The 23,954-nt window shown below is 41.5% G+C and overlaps 1 protein-coding gene across 1 annotated transcript in view; it reads left to right on the plus strand.

Moving 5' to 3' along the window:
• Positions 1-23,954, plus strand: part of Arhgap10 (Rho GTPase activating protein 10) — a 295,503-nt gene that overhangs the window by 218,311 nt on the left and 53,238 nt on the right. The window lies entirely within an intron of this gene.

Consider the following 23,954-nt stretch of genomic DNA (forward strand, 5'->3'; position numbering starts at 1 on the left):
GCGAGAAGTTACATGCTTTTAAGCAAAGACTTTGGAATTAAGGATAAACGTTTATATTGATACACATGTTGAATAATCAAGATGTTTGGGCCCAGAAATGTTTCAGATTTCAGAATTTGTCAGATTTTGGAATATTTTTGCAGAGAATCTGCCAGTTGAGTATTTCTAATCCAGAATCTAAAATGCTGCAAAATTTAGAACTTTTTGAGTATTGAGTCAGTGTATTTCAGGGTATTTCAGAGCTCAGATTTTCAGAATATGGATGCTCAAGCTGTAATAAGGATAATATTGAAGTCTCTACCATATGCAAATTATATAGCCATTTGCACCATACTGGCATAATTGAATAGAAATCTTCCCCCACCCCTGAGTTTTTGATACTTCCTAGACGGGCAGAGCTGGGAGAAGGATACTTTTCTAGAATCTGAAATCACAGTAACTACCCTTTTTACTCCTCTGAGTTCCTCAGTCCATAGTGTTCCATAATGGCTTGGTACAGTATTTACTTTGGGTGAAAACCTAGTCTCTCTGAGTCTGCTCAATATGGAGATGAGCTTCTCCAGCCCCATTTGGAAGACTTGGTTCCCATCTTCTCCAGATCTGCTGGTGACAGGCAGACTAAACACTCGCAGGGGTGAAACTGGAGTCGGAGCTGAATCTGACTGACTCCCAGAAGTTTGAGATACGGATTTGGAGAAACTGAATTAGCTGCTGTGAAATTGCCCCTGAGCTCTGGGTCACTGGGCTGGGTCAAGTACAGGCAGAACAGGAAGGCAGTGAGCCAGCGAGGAGGACCTGTAACCCCTCAGCGGGAGATGAATGGATGAGGTATGGAAGCTGCAGCCTTGGCTCCTGGTGACCTCCAGTTAGTAGAAACTGCTCTTATGAAGCCCTGCAACCTGAACCTCTTGCCTTTTCTGTAATTTTATTATTAGAACGTCTTACATCCTCTTCTGCAGTTTTCATCTTAGGCTACTTCTAGCTTAAACCTTTACCTTTCTCTTGATTTCCATATAATGTTTTTTATTAAGTCATTATTTTCCAAGATCTCAGCCCCTCTTCTTACACACTGTCCCTTTCCTATGTTCCAGCTGGTTGGTCTTCTGGTCTACCATTTGGTCAGTTGGCATTGAAAGTCCTTTTCCACATCTGATAGCCTTTTATCCTAGCTAGTTCTGAGGTTTCATTACATTAGTAACCACTTTGAAGATTAAGGGAAGCTTTTGGTTTTGTTCCCAGAAACTGTTCTATATCAAAAGAAGCATGCATGTGTACATGTGTGCGTCTGTGTGTGTGCGTGTATGCACACATATACACATTGTCAGGAATCTGGGGCACTCTCAAGATACGACCCTAGACTAGACCTACAAGAAAACAAAGAGCTTTGTTATAATCCTAGAGAAGCTGGAGTTCGGACGTCTGGAGAAGCAGTCTTTCTTGTGTTTTGGTGTTGACTTATTCCTAATGCTTCCACATAGGAAATGGGAAGGGGATGGGGCGAGGGGCCACTTGTCTCTGACTTGTGCTTTATTCTGTGAAGTAGCAGTGTGTGCCCTTGCCTTTCATCTGGGTGGGATCAGCTACCCAGGAAACCTTGCGTTAAAATAGTAACTCCTCAGTTCGGCAGTGGGAAGTATGAGCCCACACTAAAACAGGCAAGTAATCCTATAACGATTTACATAATCCCATAGCTTAAATAATCAAAGATGGCCACTGTACATTATTTTGAGATATGCTGGTCTTTGGCTTTCTGTAGGAGTGTGGAATTGGGAGAGAAGGCTAAGGAAGTCGCCTCTGTCATGGTCAGGTCTTTACCATGTGAGCTCCTCACCTCGTATGAATACTGCTCTGAAATTTTCCCAAATGAAACACCTTCTGGAATACAGTCATTTAGTCAGGGATAACTGATAGGTGGTCATATGCTAGTATCTCAGCTCCTACATCTTTAGAGTGGCAAACAACAGTGTCCTACCTCACTGAACGTTTTGGCTAATTAATGGTAGCCAGGTAGTGGCTCCTCAAACAATTCAGTTTCCCATGCAAACTGGGACATAACAATTCTACTACTTCTAGACTCCTGTGAGTCCTTCAGTTTCTACTGTCACCTAATGTTGGAATGGCTGCTCAATGAAGCAGTCTCTCTACCAAGTGTCCTGCAGTAATTGTAGCCCCTATTTCTTTGTTCCTCGGAGTGTGCTGTACATGTGCATGCTTGTGTGTATGGGTATGTTCATTTGTGTGTGGTGGTTCCTCAAGACCACAGTCATGTTTGGAAACTTTCTGGAAGGATGCCTGTGGCCCAGCATAAAGTTGTCTTCACACCTGTATGTAATGCAGCCTGCTAGGAGGACAGAAAGACAGTTGACACCATAACAGCCTGGGTCGGCACACGCAGGCTTCTTTCTGCTGTCCTTACTCCAGAAGGGTCACAAAGTGCAGAGCCCCTGTCAGTGCAAATGGAGCAACATGTGTGTGATGTTTCTGTCCAGCAAGCTCTTCAGAGACTGCCTAGGATTTTTGTTGAGAGCTAGTCACATGGGCATCCTTTGCCTAGCCTCTACCAAAATTCCAAAGTCCCAGAGGCAAGTAGGTGTTCAGTGTAACATTGTGCATACTTTTGTGCAAACACTCTGGCACGGTGGGCCATCCTAACTACTTTGGGTTGATTTTTTATGAGTTTGCAGAATGGATTGTCTTCCAGGTTCCCAGATCCAGCTTTGCAGGCTTGCCTTTCTGAGGATAACAGCATCAGGCCTGCTGTGTCCAGTCTGTTCGGCACACTGGGTGCCCTTGTTGGTCAGCTTTGCCCTCACTGCGGCACAGTACTTGACATATAACATATGGAGGAAAGCTGCTCCACTCACGCCAACCAGGAAGTGGAGAAAGCAGGAAGACAGCCAGGGACCAGGTGTAGTTCCTAGGGTCACATCGGTACCCCCGCTCCCACCCAGACAGGCTTAGAAGTGTGCTTTACTAATCGCCTAGGTCTCTTTTAAGCCAATCAAATTGACAGATTAATCATCACACTGCTAAGGTGGGGAATCTGAGGGGTGAGGGTGAGTGAGGTCCTGTTTCTACCCCACAAGGATGTTCTCTGCCACTGGGATTTACAGCCTTTCCTCTTGTGCTTTGCAAGTGTTTCCCACTGAAGTAGGTGAGTGCAAGTGGTCATTTCCCAACTCAGGAGAAATGTTTAAGGAGATGGAAACGCTGATTACCCTAATTTGATCATCACGCACTGTTTACACGTATTATCACATTGTACCTTACACCTGTACAATTATTATGCTAATACAATTACATATGTATTATGTATGTATGTATGGGATTGAATTTTCTGAGCAGGTTGGGAATCTAGAAGACTGTGATCCATACAGGTTAAGTAAATTACACTCCACACAGTTTTGGGGTCACTGGATCAATTTGGCACAGGATGTAGAATCCTTCAAAACTGCTCCTTGCTTTAGCTTTCCAGTTGGTTGACTCCTTTTTGAGCGTGACCTTGAAGGACAGAGAGCAGTTCTGTTTAGCTTTATTTCTGGGTTCGCCTAAGCTCCACTGAGCACTGTCCTTGGGGCCCACATTTCCTCTAGGAGGCACCATCATGTCTGCTCTGTGCTGCCCTTCCTCAGCTGAACTCCCCTCCCCATAGTGTGGGCTTTGTAGTGCCCATGCCACATGGACCCTGGACCTATTCAGTTTTTTTCTCCTTCAAAACCTTTGTGTAAAAGATGGTTAAAGTGATCTCCAGCCTTCTGCAGTATTCAGATGAGCATGCTACCTGGTATGCACACCATCTCCCTCCTCTCACGAGCTATCTTAAGGTCATTATTTCTTCTTGTGCAGATTTTTGTGGAATGGTTGACTTTTTAAATATCTTGAGCAGTCCAATTAAAGGTATTCCATAATCTGTTGATTTAGGTGAAGAGTTTGGCTTTTCACTTTCATTGCTGTCCTAGATGCTCTGGTAACCAGAGCAACTCCTGATGAGACAGCAGTGAGTTCTGTTGATTGATACATACTGAGCCTTCTCATTGAGAACACCGAGAGACAAACATTTCTTGTAAGAGCAGAGTTAGAATTCTGGAGGAGAGCCATGCCTCCTCACCCCAAGCTTCTTAAAGATCAGACTGGAATTTGCTTAAGGCAGTCTTAGGGGTTGTATCAAACCATGTGGGCTACAGACTGTCTGAAGATTGGCCATTGGTTAGTAATGGACATAGTCTGGAGATGTGTTCATAGGAATTAATTATGTTATTCTTTTGAATATGTGCATGTGTATGACACATCTGAAATTTCAGGTGAAAACACACCTGAAATTTTTCATGATAGTAATTGAATGATGTGATATTTGTGGCTGACAGCCTTTTTTCATGCAGTTATTCACTCAAGAAATATTTATTAAGCTTGCCTATGTGCTGTGTACTGTACGGGTGGGCTGAAAGGACGGACAGAAAAAGCATGTTACCTTGTACATGTCTAATGAGAAAGACAGTGCAGCTATGAGGTCTAACTAACAAAGGAGACCTGGCAATATGACCTAAGAGTGTGTGTTTGAGTTTGGACTTCTGAGAAATCTACTTTACTTTTTCCAGAGAGTGGGAAAGACTCTGGATGATTTGAACTTTCAATGCACTAGGTATCCCTTTGTGAATCGGTGCCATTGTTCCCTCTGAATCTGTTTACTATACTACTCACAGAAGGAGCTAAGCCTGCAGAGGACAGGGGAGGAGCAGATAGGGCAATAAAAGCAAGACTTCTTGTCCTGAGCACTCCAGTCTGCTGAGGGAAGAGGCACTGAAGACTCACCGAGCACCTGGTGTTCTAGACCCTGGCTAGCTGTAGTCCACACAAACTCTGAATCAACCCACTACGTTAGGTAGTATTGGTCTGTGTGCAGTTTATAGGTAAATGCATGAGGCTATAGCTTGGAGAGTTGAAATTAACTTACCCAAGGTCATACCGCTTGGTTTATTTATGTTTAGCCTGCCTTGTTCCAAAAGAGCTTTCAGGCAGTTGAGCCACACAGTAAGAAAGTTCCTTGTGGTTTTTCTACAGTCCCAAGAAAAACAAGCCTGTGTTTTTTTTTTCTTTTTAAGGTTAAATGATGCATGGTGTTTTGGTCAATGTTATTACATGGATAGCTCCAAGTTTAAATCGCACAAAAGTGCTTATGTGAGCCTCTGTTGGAATGTGTGGGAGTCATAAAGGAAATCCCTGTGTTTAATTTGATAAAGTCATGAGCTTTATATAGTCACTCGAGCCACACATGCCAGTGCCTGGCGGTGTGCACAAGAAAATTCTTACTAATCACTGCACAGCTGGTGTGGTGTTTATCATCATTATTACTTACTTTTAATTACCAAAAGTGCATATGGGCTGCAGACTGCAGGTTGTACAAAACCAAATCTCTAAAGTGGTTGGATTAATAGGTTTTGAGGAAGATTTATAATCCTTTGTCAATGAGAGTAATTCTGTGTGTGTTCATATAAAGAAACAGTACATATCAGACATGCATACAAAATCTGGAGTGTACTCTGCAGACTGTTATTCTCACCCTCTACCTCCTGTTCTAATTTGTTGCTGCTTTATGCATATGTTGAAAGTGGAATTTATTTATAGGCAACTCCCTTTTTAGGAGATTATTCATCATCCCCTACCTCAGCAATAAGTGCAAGTTGATGTATTTTCCTTAGGAAGGCTTTGAACACTGGATTTCTCTGGAATGCCAGTACTGTTTAGGTGGTAATGGGGAAAAATGACTGCTAAGAGGATTAGTCATCTCTTTCAAAGTTTGATGAAGGAATTAGGTCCCATGTGCTTAATGTGCTACTAAGCACAAGTAAGCTGCACTTTTTGATGGATTGATGCAGAAAGGCCCTTAAGTGAGAATTGTTTCTGTGTGTAATCATCTTATTCTGTGGTTCCTTTTGGACTAAGTTTCTGGTCCAGACACATTCATCGTCTAACTTTTGTGGAAGTCTGCTGAGATTTTATCCAAATTCCATGTACTTAAAAGAAAACTCTTTCATTGTTACTCAGATAAATCCGACTCTTGAAAGTTATTTTTTCAGTCTCCATTGTTTTCTATTCTTGGCAGTCTTCCCACTCATTACTCTAGGTCATTGATTCTTAACCAGTTTTTATATTTTACATTCTTTTGTGAATTTGATGAAAGGTAACATTCCTACTCTGTGAAAAAGCCAGTGCGTGTATAGGATTTACATGTGATTTAAGGGCACGTGGACCTCTGAAGCCTATGAATAGACCTTCCTTAGGAGCCCTGGCCCTAGGTCAGTGAGGGCAAGCCTTTTAGAGCTTTCCATGATACAAACAGCCCTCTGTGGTGTGCGAGCACAGGTCTAGGTGAAATAAACTAGGGTGATTCTAAAATAATTTAATAAAAATATATGGTCCATTTACACAGTGTAGGTAGAAAGGGGAAGAGTGGAGCGTCTCAGATTAGAAGTTTTGGTGTATTTCAGGATACTACTTTTTACTTATGTATTTATAAGTATTGTTCACTCACCATTTAAAATATCTCAAACCTGTGTTTTAAGATGGTAAAGACACCAGAGGGGAAAGGGACCAAGAGGTGGAGGGGAGGGGAAAAGGACATAACAAGAATTCAGCTCTGTTATGCACATGTCCCAACTCCCCATGATGAATGTTACCATTATGTACTGCAAACGTGTACTAATAAAAAGTTTGAAAGGAAAGAAAAGATAAAAATAGCACTCAAATCTTTGAAAGCAAACATAGGTTAAAAGAAAAAAAAATACCCTGGGATCAAATGGAAGAAAATACTTAGAAAGACCAGTGAATGAAGTCTCAAAAATGGTCAGAGAATTCCTTCTCTGACTTACTCCCAGCTTGATCTTTCATAGAACGGGCGTGGGACAGAGATAAGTGCGTGTCTCCTTTGGAGCCTTTGGCTAAAGACTTGCAACCTCCAAAAGGTGCAGCTTTCCTTAGTCATTCTGCTCTTCTATCATAGTTTCATCAAGCAGAAGTTGTGGCTACTTGCTAAAGTTTTAAAATACATACTTTATGTTTTAAGCTTTAATTTTGCATTTCATTCAAGTTTTAAAATCCTTAAAATGCTGAAAGCATGAATCATTGTTACTAACTAGCTATCATTATGGAAGTGCTAGACAAGAAAAAGAGAAAAATAAAAGGTGTACAAACGCTGGAAGGAGAAAAGATTGTATGTGTAGATAGCCTTCAAGAAGGGACAAAGAACTATAGTATTAATTACACTGAAATGATTCACTGTGATGGAAGATTAAAAGTACTTATCAAAATTGATAGCTTCCTTATATACAAGAATCAGAAAATACAATGGGAAGATGGGTCCTGTTAACAGTGTTTTCCAAAAAGAAAAATTACCTGAGGGGGAGCCGAAATCAACAGATGGTGAACAGGTATGATGACGGCAGTGAAGCTGCACCGAGAGGCAGCTGTTTGAGAGCTGGAACAAGTGGCTTTATGTGCTGCTGCTGAGAGTGTGAGTTGGAGCATCCGTTCCGAGACAGTCTGGCATTGTCCAGCACAGTTGATAATGTACTTGTGCTTTGAAAACACATGCTGTCTCACTCCTTTGTGGAATCTAAACATCTTAGAGTGGAAGAGTGGTTCTGAGAGACTGGAGGACAGTGCGGTGGGAAAGGCTTGGTCAGTGTATACAAAAATTGTGGTTAGATGGAAAAGATAAGTTTTGTTGTTGCCCAGTTGGGTGCCTGTAGTTAATGATGTATTGCGTATTTCAAAATAACTAGAGAAGGGGAGAAAAGTGTTACATAAATTATATGGCAGCCATGAGAGGAAATACTCTGTAGCCTATTTAAGAAGAATAAAGTAGCTGGGTTTGAAGCCAGAGCCTGTTATCCCAGCAACTCTGGAGGCTGAGGCAGGCAGGTGGCAACTTTGAGGCCAGCCTGGGCAACTTAGTTATCTCTAAGTAAAAAATAAAAAGGGATGCAGATATAGATTAGCAGTAGAGCACCCCTGGGTTCTAGTCATAATGCTGTGAAAAAAATAAAGAGGAAAAAAGAAATGAGGTTTGCAAATATTCTCAGTGCAATTATTGTGCATATATGCCATAGGGTGATGCCCAGTGATCTGGGCCCTGGTTTGTGAATAAGACATATAATTTGATTCTAATCAGTAGAGTATGGCAAAGGTGTTGCTATCTTGTTATACAAGGCCCCATCTTAGCACACAGGAAATTCTCTGGCTATCCATGAAGAAATGAAGAGGCATCTTGAGACCTGCCAGTGGAAAGGGCGGAGGGCCCAGGGTGGCCCCCAGGAGCTGATGCAGCCACTAGCCCACTGTCAGGGGAAAAAACATGCAAACTGTTGGTCACATAACTGAAAAAAATGAATTCTGCCAGCAACCTGAGGGAGCTTGGAAGCAGATTCATCCCTGGGGCAACCTCCAGAATGCAGCCGGGCTGGTGACACGTTGATCACAGACTGAGGAGCAGAGGGCGTCCTGAGCAGGGGACTCAGCTGAGCTATGCCCGGTCCTCAGGCCCCGAGGTGGGTGTTGAGATGATTGGTAGCTGCCTTACATGAAGCATAAATCAGAAAACACAAAGCTTGCTAAATGTGGCATTTGCAGCCACTGAGTTTATGGTAATTTATTAAGCAGCAATCGAAAACTAAGTCACTGAAATCGAATGATGGCCAGGACACTGGCACCCTCCCTCTCTCTGCGTGAAGTTAAAAAAATCCTATGCCACTTACTGATCCAACTTTCCGTTTGCACCCCACTTACTACACGCTAAACACATTGGCCTCTGGTATCCCTGGAACATGCAGGCACATTTCTGCCTCAGGGTCTTTGCACTTAATCATTTATTCCCGGGCCTAAACTCTGCATGTCCCATAGTAGGCATTCAGTTCATATTTGAATGGACAATTAAAAATTGAGGTATTGAACTATATCTCAGTTATGTTCCCTCATGTGTTAACATATCTAAGTAGAGTCACATGTACATATAGATGTACACATAGGCAACTTAAAAAAATACTCTGAGAAGGAATCAAACTATTGCTCATGATTTTCTTATAAAAAGAGGGGACTAGCTGTTTGGGAGGGGAAGGGCTTAAGTAAATGAATTTTCTGATGTTAAGTATGTATCAAAATATCTTTCACAGTGTTATCAAGACAGGGAAATAACAGTGACTTCCATTTTCTTCCTTGACTTAAAAACGCAAGCTATTGGGTACTTAAATATATATCACTGAATAAACTAAATACTCTAGTTCTCTATCATGTATTAAAATATCTATTGGACTAGTCTGTTGGGTAAAACTGGAAATTGCAGGACAGACCAGGTTGCAGTGAAGACATTTTTAACAGTGGGTCTGATTCTTTGAGTCTGAGCTCTTTCCAGTCTTTCATGCACTTTCCCTCTTGTGTGGGTAGGAAAAGCTGGAAGTAGTGGGGAGAGAAGTATTGTGTGTATGATCTGTTGAGCACATTGTGCTTATTGTGAAACATTTTTAATATCTTGAAGTTACTTTGGGAGTACTTACTTTGCTCACATCCAAAGTATTGTCTACTTATGTATATATGGCACTAGGTGGAGAAACAAAATACACATATTTCATTGTGGTAGATCAAAGGTGTTCACAGTGTTGTCCATTTCTACCATGGAGGCATGCAAGTCTGTGTCTCCTTTCCTTAAACGTGGGTGGATCTTGTGACTACTTCGATCATTTGGCTATGGCAGAAGTAACTCCTAACTGTAACCCAAAGAGACTGGCAGCTTTGACTTCATTCCTCTTGGAATCCTTTTTGTGGAGAAAGCCAGTTGCCGTGTGAGCAGTGCGGCTACCCCGAGACTGCCATACTGTGAGGAAGCAAGCCCACGTAGGGCGCTGGAGAGACTGAGTGCCAGCCCTCAGTGCTGTAGCCTGCCCATCTAAGAATGCACACGGTGTAAGATGGTACATCTTCATTATTCCAGACCTCAGAAAGCCAAGGAAACCAACTTGCCTTGTCACTGTGTTTCAGCCATTTCTGGCCATTCAGCTGGTCCCAATGGAGTCTAATCATTTCTGCTGTGCCATGTTCAAATTCTTGAACCAGACAGTTATAAAGTGGTGGTAGTTATGAGCTTCCCAAGGACCTCAGAGCCTGGGTAGTGCACATCGTTGGCTACACATGGGAGAGCAGGAGGATCCAACAGCTGTTTGGTACAAGAAGCTGGAATTAGACTAACGATGCCCACCTTCCAAGGCGGAAGACCCGGGAGCTCCCTGGAGAGTTGAGGGTGTGAGTTCACACTGAAAGGCTCGAGAACCTGGAGAGTGATGTCTATAGGCCACGGCAGCAGCAAAACATGTATCCGCTAGAGCAGAATCACCCTTGCCTGTGGGCTGCCAACTCCCTCTCATTTGCTTTTTTCTTCTGTGTGGTTTGCAGTCTAGTGGATGATGCTGCCCACGTCGTGTAGGTCTTCTCAAGGACAAAAAGCATATCTTTAAAGGTTATATATTTAAAGAACGTCCATGTTATCTGCATCTTTTTGTACCATAAAAATTCTGAAAATGAAAATACTGTGCAGAATCTGACAGGTCATTAATTATCCTCTTCTCACATTCTCACCACATTGATGGAAATTTCAGAGCTTTCACCACCAGACTGAGGTTTCTGCCCACTCCTTCCCTTTCACTCAGCCTTCCCTAACATACCTACTTAGCGGTGGGAGTTTCCGAGCTTTTTCAGAACTATACTCGGTAGTAACGTAGTACCTGCATGCGTTTTCTTGCATCACGTATTTATACATAATATGTAGGAAAATAAGATGAAACTGGTTATAGGTGCTGTGGAATTTAGTAAGCTTCAAGAAGGGCAATTGTCCTGCTCTTGGACAAAATTATCTCTCCATGTCTATGGGAGAAGTAAAAGATTAATTTTAAAGAGGCCAAATAAGCTTGATTTTATTTACCATTAATATCCATATGAATATTTGCAGCTTACAAAACCTTTTCATGTACTTGTTATCTAATCTGTCCTTTTCCTGGAAGGAGAAAATCAGAATGAAAGGAAACCTTAAGATGAGATTAAGCCCTCCCTAAAAGGACCAGGGCCACCCGCCAGCGTGTGAACAGATCAGAGCAAGCAGGGAGCTGATTCCACGTGGCACAGGCTGTGTGAGAGGTGAGGGAAAGGTTACCATGCACTGCTGAAAAGGGTGACAGGTCAGCTCGACAGGCTCGCTCTTTAGGGAGAAGAGTGACTCATTTGGCTTTGACAACTAGGCGAGAATGTCTGAGGCTGCCTATGTGTTTTGCTCGTAGACTCACAGGTCAGGCATTGAAACTTTGCATGCAGGTGTGAGCGCCTTTGGAAGACACTCCGCCTTAACTTGTGAAACTGTGGACACAGAAGTCCTCTCTCTGAATTAATTTACCTGGGAATTGTCTAACTTGAACAATTTAGAAGATTTTTAGTCTCAGCTCGCATTCACCTTACATACACCTTATATTCTTAACCCATTAGCTCTGGTTTTAACCTTGGAGGCCAAATACAGGGTTAATCCCTCTTTCCCGTGAGAGTATTTTAAGCATTTAAGAATCAGGACCGTGTCCTGTTGGATTTCTTCGCAGTTCCGTCAGTTGTGACTTAGTTTTGAACTTCCACCTCCACTCAGGAAATCCTGTTACTTGGTGACTCTCTGATTGTGAATCAAACATAATGTCAAATGTGGTCTGGTCAGTAAGGAGCTGTTGGTGTTAGCCTCGGTGTGCCCTATGTCTGCCAAGCCCATCTCCAGCATTGTCGGTTTGCCCGTCAGTGGCTTCATTGCAGGCTTCCTGCCCACACTGACCGTCCCATTGCTTCACTGAGGCACATGCTCCTCATCGTATTCTGTGCAGCTGCACAAAAACATATGTTTTTGTCTTTCTGTTGGATCTTACAGTGCTGGTCTCTTTTTGTCCAACTTGTGAAAGCTTTTTGGATGCACCTCTTGCTCAGGAAATTACTCAGTATCTCTCCCATTTTCACATGATCTGCTGGTGAAAACCACACCAATGTGAACAAATACTACTAGAGCACTGGAGCTTGATACTAGAAATGTTTCTCTAGATTTGAGTTCCGGATCTCAACCATGAGCAGTTTGGCCTCCTCAGGGGACATTTGACAGTGTCTGGGGACAGTTGGGGTTGGTTTGGGGATGCCATTGCTGGCTAGAGACTAGGGTCGGTGTTGAACATCTGCAGTACACAGGGCAGTCCTGCACAGCAGGGAATTGTCATGCCCAAATGTCAGTCTCGCTGGGATTGAGAAGCCCTCATCTAGGTTATTGTAGTTCTGCTGAATGGTGTCCTTTGGTTATTACATGTTCAATTTTGTTAATTGAACTTACTATATCAGTATCAAATATGATTCTTAAAGTGTGACCTGGGATCCTTCCAGGGATCTGTGAGGTCAAAAGTGTTTTGTTTTTTTAGTTGCCCTTTTCACTCTCATTCTTCACAGTTATTCAGTCTCATTCTTCATAGTAGTACAGTGGCATTTTCCAGAGACGATGTAAAATGCTGAGTGTAGAAGTAGATAGGAGAATCCAGCTGTCTTTGATGCAGTCAAACATGGGAGAGGTTTGCAAAATGTAAAACAGTGCCAGTCTTCTCACTAAATTATTTTTGCTTTGGGAATCATTTTGTATAAAAGCATTATGAAACATATTATGTTAATATGTGATGGCTTTCTTTTTAAATAAATATATCTTACAACTTTTAAAATTTAAGCGTTGACTTTATAAAACCAATATCAGGGGCTGGGGATTTAGCTCAGCGGCAAAAGCGCCTGCCTGGCAAGTGCAAGGTCGTGAGTTCGGTTCCCGGTACCGGAGAAAAACCAAAACAAAAAACAAAAAAAAACCAATATCAGTGTACATAATCCACATGAACGAAAAGGCTCAATTTTTAAGAATGTCAAGAGATCCTGAGAAGAAAATACCTTCTGTTCTGTGCCATATTTCTTCATTTTGTGCAAGGATGTCAGAAGTGACGATTTGAAGACCTTGGTAGGATGTTTATGCTCACAGTTTTGGTGTGTTTTCCTGCTTAGAAGCCTTGTACTAAAAGAAATGACCTTTCATGTGTACAGTGAACCAGTGCAGATCTGGGTGAATGCTTTCCTGCATTTCCAGCTGATTGCCATTCTTCCAGTAATCAGTTTTCAGAGCCTAAGTTGGTATCTCTGCGTAGTCCAAAGGCGTTTTCAACGTCAGTTCCCTGCCCTCACTCATGTGCATCAAAAATGTGTTCACAATGGGCTGTGGTACTTATGCCTCACTGCTGGGTGGCTTGAGCCACTGGTGGTACATGCGTGACTGTACCTTTTACACAAGCAGCAGTATAGGCTGCCCAGTTGGGCAGTCATGGGTGTACCACAAGTGGCTCAAGCTGGCAGGAATGTGTTAAATCTTTGAAAATATCTTTGGCTCTTGAGCTGACTCCCAAGAGGAGTCTTGGGGCCACAAGTGTTAGGAGCATACACAACTTTACTCACAATGTTTGGAGGTCTACCTTTGTGAAATGTAAATTTCTGCTATCTGAAAAAGGGGCAGTAGTGCTGCTACTTCTTCGAGTGAATACGTGGTTTAATTTATCAACTTGAAAAATCTTTGACTTTACATTTCTATACTTAAGTAGTTCAGAACTTTATAGATGTCTTTGATTTGGTTCTAGCTGTAAGGATGCAGTTTTTATGGATGTTACAGTTTTTATGCATGTCCTCTTTTGTTTTAATTTCATCATGAATGTGGAGGGAGAATGAAGTCCTGCTCCAGTAAAGCATGTGAGGAATGTGGTGATGGGCTGGTGAGCTGGAGTTTGTAGTGTGATGTCTGAGATAACAGAAACCATCCAATATGATACAGCCTCTTAGATCAGGAAACTGAAGTCTTAGAGAAGTTATTCATCCAAAGCCGTGGTGCATTTTAATAACAGAGAACACTGTCATTTTATAACCTTGGGGGTTCTTCACTAGTAATATAGATGACCATGTCCTGGTTACTTAATCTCCGTAACCACGCATTTCCTTTGTGTCATTGAGATAAAAATATCAAACTTCTAAGGTTGTGCTTATAAATTTTATACCTTTGCTTTTTGAAATTTTGTCTTGAAAAATTTCAGACCCACAGAAAGCTTGAATATGGCTCCATGAACGTTAGTATATCTACCTCACACACTATAATTGTTTTTGTTATTGCTGTCGAATCACTGGGAACCAAGTTCCCTCTCATCATGACCTTTCATCCCTATATTCTTAAACATGTGCCTCTTAAAACCAAGGACAAATCAAGGAACTTTGATGCTGACACAGTGTTCTTCTCAGTACATCATGACTCCAAGCGTAGCCCAGGATTGAGCATATTGACATTAACTGAGAATTTGTCAGAAGTGAAGATTGTTCACTATTCCTGCCCTGTGGAATCAGAGTCTGCATTTTAGTAAGACCACAGGCTACTCGTATGTGCATAAACGTTTGACAAACCCTGCTTTACTGGGAACTTTGCCTGTCCTCAAGAGATACTTGTGTAGAGAACTTCCCTCCTCTACAGTATCCAGCCGAAAACTGTGTATTGTGTTTGATAATTGTCATATCTCTTTAGTCTCTTATTTTGAATCATGTTTTGGTCTTTGTCTTTCATGGCATTGCCATGTTTGAAGTGTACAGAGCAATTTTTGATAAAGTGATCTTTAATTTGACTTTATGATTACACTTAAGGTATATATTCTAGGGTGGTTCAAAAGTACCATTTTTTTAGTGAATCACATCAGTAGGCACTTAATGCCAGTTTGTTTAATTATCCATGAAGTTATCTTATCACCTGGTATTCTGCTTATTGTTTAATCATGGCATAGCAAACGACCCAAAATTGAGCATTGAAATATAGCCAATTTTTTTTTCATGACTACACAAATAGCAGTTTATACAGGCAAAGTGAACCTCGCTCCATGATGCCTGGGCCTCAGCTGGAGAGTCTGCAGTGGCTGTGGGTTAGAATCATCCGGAGGATTTTTTTGTCACATCCAGTGGCTGGCCTCTGCTGACTTGGGCTGAGCCCCCCTGAAGTGATTGGGCATGGCCTCTTCTTACAGTATGGGCTTCCTCACAAACATGGCCACTCATAGCTCCAAGGGGTGTCCCAACAAACAGGACAGAGGCCTAGGGCCTTTTATGCTCGAGCATCAGAAGTCCTGGAGTTCACTTTCATGTATGCTGTGGACTGAAGCAGTCCTGAGCCTGCCTAAATTTGGGGTTGGGGTGGGAGGTGCTACCTCTTGAGAGAGTGTCGAAGAATCGTGCTCATGTTTTAAGACTGCCACAGGTAGTGAAGGGCAGATTTCTTGGTTGTAAATACACCTGTTCTCTCTCTGTAATTGATGCTAGTTTGTTAGGAGATACTCAGAGTATTTAAGAATCCTGTTCTTCAGCTAACTCTGACCCATGAGATTTAGCATTCATTGTTGGTTCTTTTTTGTTTGTTTTTGTTTTTGTTTTTGTTTTTTTTCCGGTGCCAGGAATTGAGCTGAAGACCTTGCGTTTGCCAGGCAGGTGCTTTGCTGCTGAGCTAAATCCCCAGCCCCTCATTGTTGGTTCTTCCCGTCTATTAGATGGGATTTAAATTACATGGAAATCTTAATGTGTTCATCTCCAAGTAAATAAACATATAATCATGACAGTCAGTATGCATTCTTGAAATCCTGTGACAAAGGTAAGCGTGCACAACCCAATTTGACAGGTCCTTAACATTTCTGTGTGATGTGAGTAGCCAACACTTACTTGGATCTCAGCAGTAATTCAGGTGAAGGACTTTTATTTCTTTAGGGTGCAGGGAAAAATGCATATTGCCATCATATTTATGACTTATCAGAATGAATTGTGCAGTTCACGTGGAGAGAGAGGCTGGTGTGGACCCTGGGTCCATGGATTCTCCAAACAATTAGGTTGACGGGGTGAGGGTTGGAATAGTAGACTGTTTGCTTAAATATATTCATGAGTATTTTTAAACTCCTGATTAGAAACATTTTATTTGGAAGGTAAAGTCTAATGTGTTCAGAAGTTGTATGTTGCCCCAGAGCTTAGTCTTAACAGATGTGTATAGCAGAGTCATGTGTTATGTACAGCTAGGGCTTGAACATGTGATTGAGGCACTTAAGGAGTCTGTATAAAGTTATATGGACTGCGTTGGCTGGTTTCTTCTTTACAGTAAGACAAAATGAAGAAAAAAAACACCTGAAGAATACTTAGCAAAACATTAACATTTATGTTTCTGTGTTAAAGATCGTAGGTGTTTTAAAATATTCTAAGAGCTTGTTTGTTTATGAACATTTTATGAGGAATACAATACATATCGGTTAACACCTATGTGACACAAGTGAGTTGTAATTTGGAAAAACAACTGTTTTTTTCAATAAAGAATGAAAAATCAAACCATTCCCCAACCTTTAAAAACAGAAATTAAACATCAAGGCCAGTGATATCTCATCCTACTCACACACCAGTGCCACCTCCCATAAAATAAAACCTTTGACCATCTTCAAAACATGGCTTGGCTTTGGGGCATTTTATTTTTATTATCATTAACGTGGAAAAATTGAGTGATGTATTACCTTTTAAGTATATAGGCCAGTCTGGTGAGCATATGTATTTGGAGGAGGTTTCAGATGATTCAGATATATATATATATATATATATATATATATGTATAAATACACACATACATGCATATCTTCAACAGAGGGGTTCTTTTTTTTTTTGTCTTTTTGAGACAGGATCTTGATATGCAGTTCAGGCTGGCCTGGTTCACTTGGTAGCCTGAGTTGGTCTCGAACTTGCAATGATCCTCCTGCTTCAGCCTCCTGAGTGCTGGGATTACAGGCGTGCGCCACCATGCCTGGCTCTGATGAGTTCTTCATTGTGATTGATACTCACACATTTCCTTTTGGAGAATTACGAGGCTCATAGCTTACTTTTTTTTTTTTATTTCTGTGAAACTAGCTATTCTAACCTACCCAAATGACTAGATTATGATCTCTAGGAAAAATGCCATTCACCTCAACAGTTTCATGAGGTAGTCTGTTGCAAATATATGCATTTCTATTCAGTTTAACTATTCCCAAGTGTTACTTGAGGGAGGATCCTTTATCAGAGTTCACACAGTCTGAGGCTGGGTGTAGACTTCTCCTTGGAGACACCTAGATCTTTGGGGCTGCAGATAGATTTCCTGTGTTCAGATTTTCTGTGCTCCTTTTAATATCAAGTGACTTCTAAGGGATGCTTGAGGCTCAGAAGTAAGAAGGGTGAAAAAACGAAATAGAGTCTCAGAAGAGTTTGTAACCAAAATTGAAGGAAGAGAAAGAAGAGACAAAACAAAGGAGTATCATGTACGGAGGATGCCTTATGGTTGATGTAGAACAGATTTTGTTAATGTTATCCTGGGTCTTTATTGCTGAAATGTAAGGGTTTGTTTGCATGCGTGCAAAGGACACATTGGGAAAAGAAAGTCTAGCTAGGCATTGACTTTTTACTCACAAAGAATACTCATAGACGTGTGGGTTATGAGAGCCAAAGGTGCAGCTGTGTTTGGGAGAATGCTTTCTTCTGACTTTGGAAACTGTAGAGTGCGTTTTCCAAATGTTTGCAGGTGCAAGTGGATAAAACTGCACCTGGAGTGTTTTTAAAGGTTTGCAAACCAGAAAAAACAGCCTTTTATAATTGGGAATGTGTGTTCACACTGTGAATATGGGAGTGATACAGCCTTGGCTTTATCAGGAGAGGCTCCGTTTATGTAACAGGGAGAAAGTTACTCGCATACATGTGAAAACTTCTTAATGGCATTTAGTTCTCAGCATACTATCAAAGGTATTCATTATTATGATTCCCTCTTCTGGTCTTTGCTGAATGTTGGCGGGGGGGTCACTGCTGTTGGTTTCCAGGTTAATGCTATTGAAAATACCTATGATTTGGAATAGGTAGTCCTAGGAGTGGCTTCCTCTTTATAAAATCTGATGATAAAGGCTGTTTTCTGAAAATTCTAAGGCAAAACCCTAAATCAGTTGGGTGTCAGTATTTAGTGCATGAAAGCCACCCATAGCAGTATCCAGTGGGGTTTGGGAATAAGTCTAAAAATGTCTCCTGAATTAGCCCACACCATTTAGAAAAACAAGAACTCTTAGTTTTATATCTTCTAAAACATACGCTTCTAATTTTCCTTTTTTTACTTTCTATCCTTTTTTATTGTTGTCATTGCAAATCAGAATGCAAAGATTTTTCCAAAACCTCCTGCTGAGTTAGGGCCGCATCCTCTGGAATGAACGACCACAGGAATTGGAAGGTCCTCTCTTCCCTCTCCCATCTCCTGTGGCTGTGGGGAGGGCCTTCATCTGGCGCATGGCAATAAACTCCAGACAGGATCCTGAATGTGCTCCAGTGTCAGCTGGAGACCTCAAGTGCCTATGAATGCACTTTGTGGAACTGCAACAGTTGAGCAAAACCTCTCCAGAAGAGGAAGTTCATTGTCCTTTGGTATCCATGGGACCCTATAGAGATGCCAACCCATGGCTGCTCAAGTCTCTTACATAAAATGGCATAATACGTGCGTATAATGTGGACACATCTTTCTATATAGTACTTTAAATCATCTCTTCTTTACTTGTACCTAATGTAATGTAAGTGCTATGTAAATACACTGTATTGTTGAATAAATAATGACAAGACAAAAAGTCTGTATGTGTTCAGTACAGAGGTAATTTTTTTCTGAGTATTTTCTCTCAGCAGTTGATTGGGTCCCACAGATGTGGAGGGCTGGCTGCACATGCATAAAGCATACTTTGTTGGAGAGAAAGGGTCAGAGCCAACAAAATGGGAAGTGGCAGTTGAGATCGAGGCCCTGGCCAGGGAGTAAGATCCAAGCCTGGCACTGACTGGTGGTGAGAATATAAGCAAATCCTTAACCACAGGGCCCTCAGTTTGCTCAACTGTGAAATAGAGGGGTTGGCTTAAGGGAAATCCAGGATGCTTTCCAGCTTTGAGATTCTGAGTTTTAATGAACCAGAAGCAACATGAAGCCTCAGAATATTTCCAGCCTCAAGCCTGAGCCCAGCTAGTACATATTTCATTGTCAGTCCCTTTCATCGTGTCTGGTTGAGTGTTCTACAGTAGACTCGTGTTTAGTCAGTGGAGTAGTGCTGATCAAGGACAGACAGCTGGAAGCATGTTTTCAGCGGTCTTTATACCATTCACATGGCAGCTGAGCCCTGAAGTGAGGTCATCTTTGGAAGCTGAGGAGTATGAAAACATACTGAGGATCTTCCTGTAACAGTAAAGACCAGTGAACTCCTCTGTAGAAACATCCTTATAAAAAGGTGCCTTAGTTTGCTATACCCACACTAATAATTCAGTGCACTTAAATATTACAGGTTTGAGTTGGGTACCAGAACACATTTTCAGAAACTATCTTTATTTCCTGTTACCTGCAGAGTATTTTTGGCAGAAGTGATGTAGTCCTATGCATGCTTGGCCTCTGGTGGCAGGGCATGAAGGATCTGCAGACAGGTTATACACGTGGCCGAGTCCCATGAGCGTAAACACCCACTGTGTTGTATCTCGGGTACCTGTGACTGTGAGCTGCAGTGCCAGACTGCTGTTTGTGCTGGCACTGAGGAGACCTGAATAAGCAAGCGCTTCTCTACCTGACAAGCCTACGCGTGGTTTGTTTTTTTTGCATTGGTTTATTCAGCTTGACTTTTTCTTATGTTGTAAATATGTAGGTGTGGGAAGACATTTTTATCCTGAAAAAAAATAAAGTTTAGAATAGAGTTGATGTCTTGCTTCTCAGTATTACTTAAAATATGCTCATCTACGCTTGAACAAAGGCAGTAGCAAGCAGAATGCTAGGAAAGATAGGTAAGTCAAAAGAAACTTGGAAAGAGACCTGGGCAGTAGGAGGAATTTCTGTCCTTGCCATGGTGCTAGACTGGAAAATCAGTGTTGTATTTGGAACGGCACACATCTTGGCAATGTAGAACGAAATAAACGTTAATTTCTGGAATCAGCTTGCCAGAAAACAGGTCAGCATTTAAAAGTAAATAGTTTCAATATTTCCTCCTCTACTAGATCTTGAAAGAATGTCCTTTAAAATCATTCCTGGCATTTTGGAGAGAATCATAAGCCCACAGATAGCTTTGTAGCTTAAAAAGGAGACTTTACAGTTGATGATGGTGTGTTGAAAGACAAGTTAAATGCACGTGAAAGGCAGGGTATTCTTCAAACATCCAGGTGGGGGTAGTGGTCCTGTGTTGGTATTACTCTGTGCTGCCTTTTCCTAAATAGATTCAAAAGAATATTTGGTGTTGATTTTTCCCTAGGAGTTATACTTTGTTTCATAAACGACAGTATTTGTAGAGCTTGGCAGCAGATACTTTGGAGTCAGAGTTCAAATGCCAGTGTTACCATTTTTAAACTCTGGGACCTTGGGCTGGATGTTTTAAGTTTTGAGCTTTTCTAGTATGTGGAGAACAGTACTTGAGCTCAGATGTTGAAACTATACAAGGGTTGATCAAAAACTGTAGTTTAAATTTTTAAAAATGACAGTAAATATACTTGACTGTTAGTCCTTCTCAAAATCGCTCGCTCCCTTTGCTTCAGACACCGTCGTCCCACTGTTCGTGCCCCTTTCTGAAGCGGTTCTGGAAGTGCTCTTCTGTGAGGGTCTGCAGGAGGTCTGAGAAAAAGCACAACGAGTGCAGCTGCAGAGTGCTAGCTGAAAGAGAGGCAAGGTTGTGAAACGCGCGTCCTCCCCACTTGTTCGCCAGGCCTGGCACCACGTGACCTGTGGCTCTTCTCACACATCAGAACAGCCATAAAGTGTGAATGTTTTGAATCCCCTCAGGGCATTAAGGCAGCCACCGCAGCAAAATTAAAGACTCTCAAAAAAAAAAGACTTCCAGAACTGCTTCAGAAAGTGGTGCGAACGGTGGGGAGATGGTGCCTAAAGCCAGAGGGAGTTTTTTGAGAGGGATTGATGATGATGTGTCTTTAATTGTAATAATTTTTTAAAAATGTAAACTCTCTGTATTTTTGATCAAAACTTGTATTAGTGCTTCCAAGAAAGCCCAGCACCCAACAGGCATTTTTAAAAAATGTTACATATGTTAAATGTGATAGGAAGTAATTTAAATCTAAAATTTTAGTACTAAAGTACAGAAATAAAGACACAAAACAGTAATTTGGTTCTAGATGACTTGAGCATTTTTAGTGTTTTTGTTTTTTTTTTTTTGTTGTTGTTGTTTTTTTTTTTGGTACTGGGAATTGAACTCACGACCTTGTGCTTGCGAGGCAGGTGCTTACACCACTGAGCTATATCCCCAGGCCCTGGCTTGAGCATTTTGGAAAAATGCTCCATTTGATCCTTTCCTTCAGCTCGTTGGTTGATGTCCTGTTCTAGAAACCTTCGGAATAACTTTTCTCAGGGCTGAATTGGGGGAATATTCAAGACCTTAAGAAATGAGTGGTCCTCTGAAAAGGGTGCGTAAGCAGAATAATAAGGATCTGACTTACTTTTTATCATTACATACTGTAAGTGATTATATCACAAATACATAGATTTATTCTGGTTGCCATGTTCTAAGTGCTGAACTGAATAGTTTCGAAGCACCATCTCATTCAAGCTTTGTCATAACTTGAGCTGTAGATATGGTGGCCCTCATTATTCACGTGAAAAACTGAAGGACACTACTACGTTAAGGAATATATCTCTGCTTCTGTAGCTTGTGAGACTTCAAAGCCAGAGCAGTACTGTCTGTAAGCAGTCACCTGTGACTCAGTACCTGCCCCAGTCTGGTGGGTAATTCAGCTCTTCGTGATGCCTGTGCCACACAGAGTTTATCAAGGCAGCAGTGGTTCCTTAGAATCTTTGAACCACCATGTGCTTAACTGGAAGGACATGGATAGCCTGAGGAATTGTGTATATGCAGTGCTGGTTTTTCTGACAGATTTTTTCTAGTGTTTTGAGACAACTGTGGAATGACTGTCCAACTCAGTGTTTCTTTGCCTTAGCTACATGAAGGAATGCCCTGGGAGCTATATAATGTAAACCAAAGAAAAGAAAACAATGTGAAGCCCTGTCCCCATCTCAGAGAGTCTGGTGGAAACTAAACAGGGCCTGAAGTCATCTGTTTGGGCCCGACCCTGGGATCTAGACTGAGGAGCCAGGATGGACTCAGAATCTGAGTCTACGGGGAGTGTTAGAACCACAGGGCCGCATCCCACATCCCACATGGCTGGGCACTCTAGCTGCACAGCTGGGGCTGCCACACCTCTCCCTCAGACACCCCTCCGCCCCCGCAAAGCAGAGGAGGAAGAGGCGAAGCCTTTCGGGGACTTGTGCTATTCCATCAGCCTGACCATCCAGAAAGCCTGCTTGGTGTCCAGTTCCAGTTCCTGGGTTCTCACTTTTCCATGGCCTGTCCGTGCTTTGGATATCGTGGCTCTGTGTATTGTTTGCTTTCCTATTCTGGTGGCATCCCAGAGACATCTGCCACATTTGGAAAATCAAGTGTAGGTATGTCCAGGAGCTGTTCCAAACGGTGGTCACCAGTGCTATTACCCTTCACCGGAATTAGGCTTCCCATCTTCTCGTCGCTCTCCTGCTCTTCTCCACCTAACAGCCCTGGGGTTCCTACCACTCCACAGCTTTATTTACCTTCAACAGTGACACACAGCTGTAAATCCAGCTGTGGACAGTAGTCTAGGCAGCAGAAGAACTTTAAGGCCTGTAAGTAGTTTGCTATTTGCAAGAGTGCCCTATTGGAAGACAGCTTGTGTGGAAATATGGTGTTAGTAGGTTACCAGTTGGAGCAATATATTAGATGTTCAATAGCAAATATTTGTCCACAGTAATCCAAGTGGTTTCAAAATTCCATTTACACATGAGGGGGCAGTATGGTACTATACAGGCAGCACTCCGTTGCAATTGCTTATTTTTATTGATATATCATTTTTAGGTGAGCATTTTGTGCAATTAAAACTCCAATATCATTCTTAATTTTAAACTATAATACATGTGTACATGGTGCTTTCACTCATGTCACAGGTCGTGTATTTTTCCTTAAATAAACAACAGTTTCCTTACCATAGTGGGATGTTCATGCCGTACCTTTTATTGGGAGTGTTACATTTATGTTTTGTTTGAAGCTGGCTGGCTGGCTTCTTTCTCCACCTGAAGAGCGTCTGTCCTTTGGGGAATGGGTCTGTTAGGTTGATGTCTTTAATATATTTTATTTTCTTCTACTTTATTGAAGGCTAAAAGGTCTCCAGTGCTGTGGGAGGGCAGCCTCTGATTTCAGGTCTTGGTAGTCATGGAAGATCTATTACAAATCATCCTAGCATCATATGGTTTCCTTTTCTCCACAGGGGAAAAAAATTGCTAAGCAAACAAGCAGCACAGTTTAATTAATGTCATTATTACTGATATATGAATGACACTGTAGATAAAGCAGGGTATCAATGTTGTAGGTTTCATAAATGGAGAGGGAAATTATTCAGAGAAGTAGGAGGGTATTAATGAATTGATAAAATCTATGAAGCATTTTATGAAAAATGTAAGTAGGAATCCAGAAAGGTAATTTCATAAGCACAGGCTATTTTTAAATGTGTAAAAAATATTTTCAGTCAGATGTTTCTGTTTATGTAGTTAGAAAAAAAATTGAGACCAGTATTTTGGCATAAATATAACCCTCTGTGAAAATTTAATGGGATTTAACTTGTTTTTGACAATTTATCCTGGCTACTTTCTTTGGGAATAAAGAGCTGTGTTACTATCTATATCTCATAAAGATGATTGTACTTGTTTAGTCTGGGGAAGGGTAGTTGAAGTAAAAAGATTTGTTGTTGTTTTTACTTACTTTGTTTTTTTGGCTTTC

This window comes from Chinchilla lanigera, unplaced genomic scaffold, assembly GCF_000276665.1.
Source record: "Chinchilla lanigera isolate Chin_1 unplaced genomic scaffold, ChiLan1.0 scaffold00070, whole genome shotgun sequence".
Taxonomy (NCBI): Eukaryota; Metazoa; Chordata; class Mammalia; order Rodentia; family Chinchillidae; genus Chinchilla; species Chinchilla lanigera.